The sequence below is a fragment of the Frankliniella occidentalis genome, unplaced genomic scaffold (genome assembly GCF_000697945.3).
Source record: "Frankliniella occidentalis isolate FOCC.00 unplaced genomic scaffold, Focc_3.1 Scaffold26, whole genome shotgun sequence".
Lineage (NCBI taxonomy): Eukaryota > Metazoa > Arthropoda > Insecta > Thysanoptera > Thripidae > Frankliniella > Frankliniella occidentalis.
This window is the reverse complement of record NW_026267156.1, coordinates 1,841,001-1,850,655: the sequence shown is the minus strand read 5'-3', so window position 1 is coordinate 1,850,655 and position 9,655 is coordinate 1,841,001. Positions and strand designations below refer to the sequence as shown.

Genomic DNA, 9,655 nt, shown 5'->3' with positions numbered 1-9,655 from the left:
GAGAGAGAGAGAGAGAGAGAGAGAGAGAGAGAGAGAGAGAGAGAGAATCCGCTTCCGCGTGGACGTCGGGCGGCAGCCACGTAGCATCATTACTCAGCCGCCCGATCAGCCCCTCGCAGCGCCGGCAGACTTTTAGCACTACTCGAAAATTTCTCGGAAGCTAAAGCAGCTAGCTCTGGGCTGATGCTGCTCCTCCTGCAGGAGGACGTGCACTCGCATTAACGGGGTGCGCGCCTCCTGTAACGCCTGTAACGGCCTGCACTGGAGCTACTGGAAAACCCTAACTTTGCCTTCTTCATTTGGCAGGAATATTTCCCCGCATGTTTGTTCATCTTTACTGTTTGAGAATATTTTTTAAAAAATTGGTGAGACTTAGTTTTATGATGACGTACACACTCCTTGTGATATGGATTATTTCTGAATAAGCACTGGAATGCACACCGTAATACCAGATCACCTGAGTATGCATCGGTGTCAGGGGTGTAAAATCTTCAAAATACAATGGTAATGCTGTATGTATGCTCAAATTTTAATAGTATTCATACTATTATAACTGTATTATTACAATCCATATGGTACAAATAAATTAGTATTTTTGTTGTCAAGATTTCAAACTGCTGTTTGGAAACAAGTACTCGATGCATTGCTTTCTCGGTTTGGCGTGGAAAACGTCCACCCCGAGCGAGGCGCTGCCGCGCGGCGGGCGTGTTCACGACGGGAGGGTAAGGTCCCACGCCCGGCGGCGTTGCGACAGGAATGAGACATAAATCTGCGTGCATCGGTGACATGCCGGCGTCCTTGGGGCCGCCAAAAAGTTGTGCGCGCGAGAGAGCCGTGGAGCGGCTAGTGCGGTAGTGTGTGGCGGCGGGGGGCGTGCTGCACCCACACTGCATAACTCAACATCAGGGCGCCGCCGTGCCACGCCACGCCATGTACGGACCGTTTCGAGTTTGAGCCCGTGCTGTCTCATTAGAACGGGAGCAGCTCTGTGTGTGCGCTCGAGATGTCGCAATGCCCCCGGGTGTGCTCTTCTTTTCTTTGACGCGGTATACACGGATCGTGTGCCGTACGTCTCGTCGGTCTGGTCGCCCTCCCTGTGCGGTGCTACTGCGGCGCTGATTTAACGTTTCGTCACGGTGAAAGTGATGAGGACGATGCTAGTTAGCCTGATGACTGTTGTGTGTGTGTGTGTGTGTGTGTGTGTGTGTGCGCGTGTGCGAGGAGCTTTGAGTAATGCTTCTTATTGCGTTCTGTTTTTTTTTTCGTGTGTGTGTGTGATGGACCCACCTCCCAGGCATGTGTATGAGTGCGCGCGCGTTGCGAACATGTCGAGCAAGTAAATAAAATCAATTATCTGATGGGAGACGAGTGTCGGCTGGAAAAAAATTAATGATGGCTGAAATTGTACGCTGCCGGGGATGTATATGTTTTTTTTACTCTTCTCATAACCTTCTGCCCACTTAAACGACGCGACTTCTCTCTCTCTCTCTCTCTCTCTCTCTCTCTCTCTCTCTCTCTCTCTCTCTCTCTCTCTCTCTCTCTCTCTCTCTCTCTCTCTCTCTCTCTCTTTTAAATTTTGACTTTGCTACCTAAGCAAGCTTTTAAGCAAATGTTATAATGCCAATGTATGTAACCATTTTATGGTGTAAAATAAATCAAATCAAATCAAAAATCAAATCTCTCTCTCTCGCTCGCTCTCGCTCGCTCTCGCTTTCGCTCTCTCTCGTAGTCACTTGAAACGTTATATATTTCGAAGATGAGTATAGAGTAGAAATCGAAATCTTGTGCGTGCTGGCTCTATAGCTGACTCCCCCTCCTGCTCGAAGAGTTTGTTGTTGCGAAACAGGATCGCGCGAACTTGAACACGCTGCCTCATCGCCACTTTTGCGCTGGCACGTCGCTGCCAATCAGCCCGCCATCACTTGAGGGCAAAACTGTTGACCTTTGTCTGCGCCTTGTCAACCTTTTTTTTTTCTTGTTCTGTCCGCAGGTAGGAGAGAGACCCACATACCTTTTAACGGTCGGCGGTCGATTCACCCGAACTAGGCGCGCACCGGTCGGTGTTCTAGTAAGTAGCACTTATATTTCTCCCCCACAGCACGGGCTACGGAGGATTATAAAAAAGATAAAAAAAAACCTAAAAATAACTGCAGCCGTGTAGCGGGTAGTTATCCTACTTCTTTTATGTGTGATTAACGACTCATTAGCCTTCCCCCTTGTCCGTTATCATAGGATTAAACAGGCTTTATTGAATATCTGTCTTCTAAGAGCGGCCATTAGGACTCGTGGCACTCTAAAAAACGAACAGTAAAAAGTCAAGATTTTGGGGGATGTATTTTTTTTTTATTGCGCGACATATATGTGTTAACGATGTCAAAATACAGTGATTAATATACTGTACTGTCCCCTTAACTGAGCCGTCTACGTCTCCTAGGACCTAAATCTGAAATCAAGCATATAAATAAAAAAAAATTGTGGCAAGCAGCAGCAGCGGCCCCCCGCACTGCATTCGACCAGCGGCCGGCCAGAGAGTCGGCTGACGTTAGCGCAACCCTAACCTTTCCTAACCCCGTATACGTATGTCAGTTCCATTTTACGCCGCGCGAGATGGCGCGCTGTCGATGCCGGCGGCCGGACAGCTGAATGCGCGCCAACGTCACCCCCATATCGGCTCTAATTAATTAAGGACAGAAACTAATCGCTCTTGCTGCGGGGCAGTGCGGAGGAGGCTTATGTATATCAGCTGAGCGGATCGGCTCGGAGAGCTAGTCGTATAGCGGCAGAAAAGAAGCCAAGCAGCAGTGGAAAGGCGGCAATATCGTCCAAAAACTGTAAATAAAAAAAAATCTCTGCCGCGCTTGCTGCTATTATTTTCTTCCGTTGCTGCGGCGATGTAAATAGCGGAGCGGTTTCTGTCCCGGCTGTGGCTGTAATGTATGCATGCGTGTCCGCTGCTGTTGATGTTGTTGGGGGCGTTATTCGCAGAGCGGCACGCGCTGCCAATAACCGGGCGTGCCGATAATTGACGTGAATATGAACGCCGCCGGCCCCTTGCGGCCGTGGCGATGTGTGGCGTGGCGCGGGGTGTCGGGTTTCCGCTGTGTGTGTGTGTGTGTGTGTGTGTGTGTGTGTGTGTGTGTGTGTGTGGAAATATCCCCCAGCCCTTCCTGCCGTTGGCGCGGCCGATTTGAATTGGGGCGCGCGCGCGCGACGCGGCCTTATTGGCACGCGAAACAAAACACTCGGCGCCCGCGCGTCTGTAATTGCGTCAAGGAGAGGACGCGCTCTCTTGGCGCGATTGGCAATAAATTACCTTAATCGCCCCGAAGATGCCGGCGACAAAGAAGTCATAAAATTCTCGTGCAAAACGGCCGCGGCGGGCACCACCACGGCGGCGGCCCCTCCTCCTTAACTGGATGCCCCCCTCCCTCCTCCCCCCGGTCCGTCTGACCGCCGCCGGCGGGCAGGCTATCATTATTAGCACAGAATATTAGCCTCGCTTTATGGCTTTCTTGAAATTTTTCCAAGGACCCTGCAGTGTGTAAAATATGGTTTCGCTCGGCGGTGCTTGTGCAAGAGAGCAATACGGGGTGGAAGTGCATCAGTGTGCTTGTCGGTGGTGGTGGCCGTCGCGCTCGAGCTGTGGAGGTGTAGGAAAGCCCCTCTCGTTTTCATCTTAAACGTGTGAATGAATCATTTACATATATTTTAATTTGTAAGCAGTAGAGTTGAAACCGTTTATTTTTTTTACTGACGACACTGAAAAAGGAGTAAAACATTTTCCCCGACAGAAGAATTGTATGTCTCCCATTGCAGTCAGGCATACTTTTATTCCTAGCATAGTTGACGTATAAATTGCACCTCTAGGCATATCGTCCAGAAAGTGCGTCCGTTTTTTCCCCCCACAGATTCATTAGGCAAATTTCGGGAGCTAGGCGCCTGTGAGACTCGAGATAGGCCACCCCGCAGTACACGCATGCATTGCAGGCAAGATGTTGCCTACTTACAAGGCGCCATGAGGGCTGCTTATACGCTAAACTCTACGTTCGTAACGGCCAATGACACGTTCGTACTTTGTAGACGATCCCTTCTCCATTAGTGTCACACCCTGCTGTATAACACACTCGGTGTTCCCCGGATAAACACTTTTGCCGGGGCACACTGAAAAAAAAAGAATCATTGTTCCAACGACCGTCGTGTTCTTGTGGCCGGGTTGTTGGTCCAAAGACACGATGTTGCTAACCCTATGACAGCCGGTAGTTGTGCCACCGACCATGTCGTTGAGCCAGCAATCGTGGTCGTTGGAATAGCATCCTATGTTTCTGAAGCCATTCCAAGAACAAAATGTTGTTGGAGGAGCAACTCATGTCGTTTGTACAATGATTCTTTTTTTTTGCGTGCAGACCAGACGGACGGCGGCGGCGGGGCGCGGAGCCGAGTATACCAACCGCAGCGTTTTCCCGCCCTCTCTGCAGCTTGTTTGCCATAGTCCCAGGTGTGTCCACAGCTGCGGGCGAAACAAAGGCGGCAAGGCGCCGCCCCGCGTCCAGTGTAACGGCGGCCTTGAACGTGAAACGGGCTGGAGCGCGCTGGAATGCAAATCAAGACTTATTACCCAGCCGGTGACCACTTGACTTATACGCCGATCTCTATTCCTGTTCACGACGCTGCTTATCATGTAACCGCGCCGCGCCCGCCACGTCGTCCCGTTGTAGGGGGATGTCACCCCTAACTGGCTGCAATGGTGCACTGCGAACATTCGCAGCTGTGCTTGTAAAACAGAGTACAAATCAAAGCCCCAATAACTTCACATACGTGTTTATTTGTTTTGTTTTTTTGTTTCTTAATTTTGACAGTTTTGCGGTAAAATTTTATTAGTGTCTTTGTGCTGTTCAAAATTAATCAAGAGAGTCAGATTTTCGATTTCTTTATTTTGAAAAATATATGCATGTTGGTCTGAAAGCTCAACTGTGTACATCGTATGCTAATATATATGCAATCATTGATGATCACGATAAATTAGTGTACACTGATAACCAGCAATCATTAATGATCTTTTTTCATTGTTGGCTAATATTTCTTTTCAGACAGAATATATCACTCAGTAGTTCGTTTGGGAGCTCTCGTCACTAGGAATCTGGGAATGCTCTCCACTTTTCAATATCATCTGTCTCAAAGGAAATATTAGCCAAAAACCTAAACGTGATCATCAATGATTGCTAATTCATCCACATACAATGTACACTGGTTGAGTTTTCAGAGTGAGAAATTCCTTTTCTCGCAAACACAGGATGCTTGTAGCATCGGACCCAAAAGTTTGCCACTACATTTGACTGATTTCAACCCCCCCAAAACCTCATATGATCTACGAGCGAGCGGTGCTGCTGCCCGTTGCCAAATGGGCTAAGCTTCGGCAGGCTTCGCCTGTCCTCTCAAAAGTGATAGGGCCGCTCGGGGCGGGGCGGGCGAGCCAGACTTAATTAACTTGGCTAAAGGCTCCACGGCCATGACCCTTCGGCACTGGCATTTCTTTCTCTCTCTCTCCCTCCGTCTCCCTCCTCCTCCCGCCGTCTACAAAGGCCTCTGCGCCATTGTCACTGGCAGGCGCATAGCTTCGGATTTATCTCGACGCGCTACTCCTGCTGCCACCGCGCGCGCTGGCTCCCTTCGCTTTTGTCACCCGGCGTGTGATTGTTTTGTCTACAGAGGTGGTGCTGCGTTTGTTATTGTTGCGGCACGTGTCCTTTTCTCGCCGACTATACCCTACGTATTTCTTATTAAAGTGTAACGTTGAATTTCGACGTTTGCAACGTAAACACAGCATTTTGGTTTTTAAGCATTTTTTGGGAAAACACCAAAACGGTCCCACTGCATACATTTCTTCCATAAAAGATACCTTGCTGCCTCCTGGAAACCAATACGTTGGTTTTACCGCATGTGCTAGATTTAACGAGTGACAGTATTTCAAAATACCGATCGGGTAAAAGCAATAACCGTATCGTTTTTTGAAGGGGGTAAAACAAGGTTAGCTTTGAAATAACGGCAATGCATTTTTCTTACCTCAAATGACATCCGGGCCGGCCCTCCAGCAGCCTCACCGTAGCGACAATGAAGAAAGCAGTACGTTATAATCCTCTCCTCTCGGTGGCCGGTGGCCCGGCGGGGGCGGCGGGCGTCTGGTGTGTTGCATGAGACTTCCCGCCCAATGCGAATCGGGAGCGGGCGTGACGCAGGCACGGTCTGCTGGCCGCGGGGTCCCCCGCGCGCCGAGAGGGGGTGGAGGAGGGGGTTCTCTGAGCCGCCGGCCGGCTGCAGCGCGCGCGCTCCGCCGTCTGATTTCTTTTCCATTCCTGTGCGATTCCTATTCACGTCTGACGCGTGGCGTGGCCGGGCGTGGCGGGGCGGGGCGTGGCGGTGGGGCTCGTGCTCCCGTCATTTGTTTGGAATCACACTCTCACTCGGACGGCGCCGCTTTGCGCGCGCCCCGTACTTTCGCGATCGCACATCACGTTATTACAATAATAGCCATCGCCCCCCCCCCCCTTTTTCACTCCCCGACATATGGCGCGGGGCGCGTGTCGTAACCTTTTTTAGCGCGTCAAAGAATATATACACACTACATGTCGCGTGTGTTAAAGTATATAAAACTGCCGGTTGTCGCTGCGTCGCGTCCCGCGCGCGCGAGTCTCACGTGACCCGCACGACCTGCTGCAGCATACGGCGTAGTTGCACTTCGCGCTGCTCGCGGCCCGAAAGGGAGAAAGTGTTTTATTCTTTCCCTCTTTTTTTTTTCTTACTCCTTGTAGAGTTTGTCCCCTTTGGTGAGGGCGCCGCGGCGATGGCTCTCCAGACACAATGAAAGGCTTGTGACTCACTGCTCCCCCCTTTGCGAAGGCTTTTGGCTGCTTTGGACCGGGGCGCTAAGGGTCTAACCTCGGTATTGTGCCTGAAAAATTGCTGCTTCAATTTTATCATTATTATTTATTTGTCCACTTCTGACGTGTGTTGGCTGGTAATATAATATTTATAACAACAAGCAACCGACTCCCGCTATTAGTTGAACGCACCTGCCTGAGGGGCCCAAGGTCGCCGCGGGAGTCACCCTCCTTTGTTTGGGTGTCGTCTGCTCACCGAGCTACTCACCGAGCTGCTCACCGAGCTGCTCACCGCAGCAGAGAGGCACCGCTCTGCTCCACTCGCGCTCCCGCTCGCCATTAGTCCCCTCGCCATTCATGGACTTCATCAGGAGCAGGCCGCGGGGCGTGCACTCGTTATCACCGCCCCCATAGCGGGACCAAGTGTGTGACACCGGCAAACGTTACCAAGTGTGTGACGACAAGATGCTATAAATGTGTGTATCAACTGTCAACCATAACTGTTACGTTCGTGCCGATCGTGAGCTAGTCAGAATCGATTAGACGCAAGCTTATTTTCAGTACTCCATATGCTATCCACTTTTGTAGAGTCACGCATTTTGTTCGCGACATGTAATTCATCCCGATGGGGGTGAAAATGATTCCTTACGTGCACCAGATTGTCTCAAAACAGATTGGTTTGGGAGAACAATACTGTACGGAATTATTATCAAGAAAAATGGTGCACAAAATGTACATGCTGTATTTTTATGTATTCACACACTACACCATCCAGAAGGGCATGCGGGTGCAAGACTGTCTCCTCACTCGCCAGTGAGGTGTGAGTCTCGTAACATTGTGTGGACTAGTTGCTTTTAACGACGGCTCGGCGGCGCGGCGAGCAGCGTGGCAGCCCAGCGCAGCAGCCCCAAAAGGGGTTTAGCTACTGTGGCCTTACGACTGTGTTTGTTGGGCAACGCTGCTTCGTGATGTGATGCGATCAGGAGCACAGAGGGAAATTTAACGCGTTGCAGTTGGCAGCATCGGTTGTCTGGGCGTGGTGGCTGCTTGCTGTGGCCAAAGCTATTAAAGTGATGGAGCAGCAGCAGTAGCAGCAGTGGCAGCAGCGGCAGCAGCAGCAGCAGTGGAAGCAGCAGCCGCCTGGCCAGCAGCAGCAGTGGCGGGGCGCTTGAATAAAATGACTCGCGTGCTCGAGCCGCGCCTGGGATAAATATGTTGTGGCGTTTTCAGCAAAGCCTCACGCTGCTGCACATGCCCGCTGCTGTTAGTTCAATCTGTTTTCCGTTTTTGGAGTGTTGTTATAGGGATTGTGAGAGCTCCTCTGCATCAGTCTCGGAAGGCGGCATCGATCGATCGGGACTGTAGGAAGGTGTGCCACAGCAATGGCAACATGCGAAAAATATCCGCCTCAACGATTTTTTACAGTGGTACGCAAACGTCCCCCATGAGAGGTGACCCGACGGGAGCTTTGGGCGTCAAGCTCAAGCCGAAGCGTCCGAACTTGACGTTAGGCTTAGGTGCTCAAGACGGGCCGCCGTCTTAACACGACTGATTGGTGGGTCAGCCGACCCAGCGCGTTGCAGGTGGCTATTTTAAGCGTCGCCCCGTAGAACACACCAAGTAGCACCGACCGTTGTAAAAACGAGACCGATCCAGGAAAACGTTTTGAAAATGTTCGGAGAACGTGTGCTTGAGGGGATGGGAATGAGAGATGCATGTGCGCGCGCACCCCGGCCCGTTACGCGCGCGAAATGCAGACAAAATGATTAGAAATAGGCCGGGCTGGCCCCACCCACCGCGATCGAATCGTGATTCATTAAAAGACCGCGAGAGAGTTTGCATGCGCATATTCGCTTCGAGGGGTACTCTAAGAAAAAAATTAACGAAACACATAAAAAGAACTGGCCATAACTGGTTCATTACGTGTTTTTTTTATTTATTTTTTTGTCTGTATCTGTTTTTGCAAATTATGCATCTTTCGCGAATTTTCTGTAATTCATTCCAAGACAACATAGTGTGCTTTCTCACGACCTAAGCAATTCCGTCTCCCTTATTTTGACCTAAAGTTTATTGGAATGACAATACGCTACATATCGGGATTGGTGCCGTCCAGAAAATAATTCAATAAAGTCGTTATTGTGTGGAGAAAAGAAAGAGATCTCACCTCGCGCGGACGGCTGCGCCGCCGCCGCCACCGCAACAGCAGCTGCTCCATTTAACAGCAATTCCGAAAGTGATGTTCGCGAATAATTAAGGCATCGTTAGTTCCCGTGTAGTGGTCCGTACCGCCAGAGCGGGGCCAGTGGCGCACGCCGGGGGACCGTTTCATGATCCTATTTGCATTTATGGACGCGGTGGCGGCACGGCGGCGTGCACGTCTTTGTTTTGGGCGGGAAATGAGAGAACTGGCTGCTAACAGGCTAAAAGAAAAACCCTTCGTATTTGAGTTTCGAATAGAAATTTGAGTTTTAATCACCTAAGAGCAAGTGTGGAATTTTGTTGAAGTGTCGCTAGTGTCGCGTATCTATTTTCGTCGCACTGTGTACTTGTGACGGCCTGCCACAGGTTTTGCATCGACAGATACTTATTCACTGTTATTCAACGAATGTGACGTCACATTCGTTTTATTGTGAATCGTGTCACGTTCGTTTAAATGTTGTGTCACATTCGTGTAAACGTGAATCGCCCAATGCCTGGTGCTATTTGATCATAAATTCACGTGCAGTCACGTTCAAATGAATGTGACACAATATTCAAACGAATGTGACACGTTTCACATC

At 50.3% G+C, this 9,655-nt stretch overlaps 1 protein-coding gene across 7 annotated transcripts in view; it reads left to right on the top strand.

Moving 5' to 3' along the window:
- The window catches only part of LOC113208659 (uncharacterized), a 199,034-nt gene that overhangs the window by 91,923 nt on the left and 97,456 nt on the right, over positions 1 to 9,655 (top strand). For 2 of the 7 annotated variants that reach the window (XM_052265338.1, XM_052265336.1), the window contains exon 3: positions 1,991 to 2,068. The exons of the other annotated variants lie outside the window; for them this stretch is intronic. The gene's annotated coding sequence lies outside the window, so the exon portion shown is untranslated. The remainder of the gene's footprint in view (positions 1 to 1,990; positions 2,069 to 9,655) is intronic. 7 annotated transcript variants of the gene reach the window in all.